Source organism: Liolophura sinensis, chromosome 13 (assembly GCF_032854445.1).
Source record: "Liolophura sinensis isolate JHLJ2023 chromosome 13, CUHK_Ljap_v2, whole genome shotgun sequence".
Lineage (NCBI taxonomy): Eukaryota > Metazoa > Mollusca > Polyplacophora > Chitonida > Chitonidae > Liolophura > Liolophura sinensis.
Window position 1 is genome coordinate 25,307,373 of NC_088307.1, and position 1,172 is coordinate 25,308,544.

Sequence of the window (1,172 nt, forward strand, 5' to 3'; positions counted from 1 at the left end):
AACGACTTTGACTTCGTTTTTGTAGTGTAAGCTTTGATATGATATCTCATGGTTTCTGTCTTTGACAAATGCATTCTTCTACATGCATGCACTATATGTGTCAGCATGCATTTTTTGGTATTTGTTTTTGTTATTGATGAAAGCTGAATGCGTTTCTAGGGAAACGCGATTGCGTTGCCGATAACTCTGGTTGAGACAGACAAACAAAAATACAGTATAATGCCCGCGAACTACCTTCTTAACGTTAGTATCTTTATTATTCATCCGTTTGAAGTGTTGTTCTACAACGAAAATAAATACAAATACAATAAGTATTTTCCAATCCTTTAAGCATGCATTAAACATACAAACACAATGGTATAAATATTGTTTTGTAGTTTCTATAATTCATCATTCAGCTTTTAGATAAACCATACTTTGTAAATAACACTTTGTAAACGTTAGGTACGTATTAATATATCACACCATATAAATGTAGGTTCTTACAAATTTCTGTACCTTTCTGTAGAAAGATTCCATTTTAGCATCAACAAGGTATTTCCAAGGACTCCTCGCTATTGCTCAAAGCACGTGTTAACGCAGAGAGAATGGAACATGTTCCATGTTTATCGCATCGGACTAGAGCGTAATGCTGGTGTGTATTGACTGTGCATCGGACAAGAGTGTAATGCTGGTGTGTATTGACTGTGTATCGGACAAGAGTGTAATGCTGGTGTGTATTGACCCTGCATCGGACATGAGTGTAATGTTGATGTGTGTTGACTGTGCATGGGGTAAGAGTGTAATGCTGGTCTGTATTGATTGTGCATCGGACAAGAATTTAATGCTGGTGTGTATTGAGAGTGCATCGGACTAGAGTGTGATGTTGGTGTGTATTGACTGTACATCGGACAAGAGTCTAATGCTGGTGTGGATTGACTGTACATCGTACAGGGGTCTAATGCTGGTGTTTTGACCCTGCATCGGGCATGAGTGTAATGTTGATGTGTGTTGACTGTGCATCGGACAAGAGTGTAATGCTAGTGTGTACTGACTGTGCATCGGACAAGAGTGTAATGCTGGTGTGTATTGATTGTGTAGTGGAATATACAGGTAAACAATATCACTGACACACGATCGGCATATGCATCAAGCTATATGGAATATATTTCAAGTGTCGGTTGAAATACAGC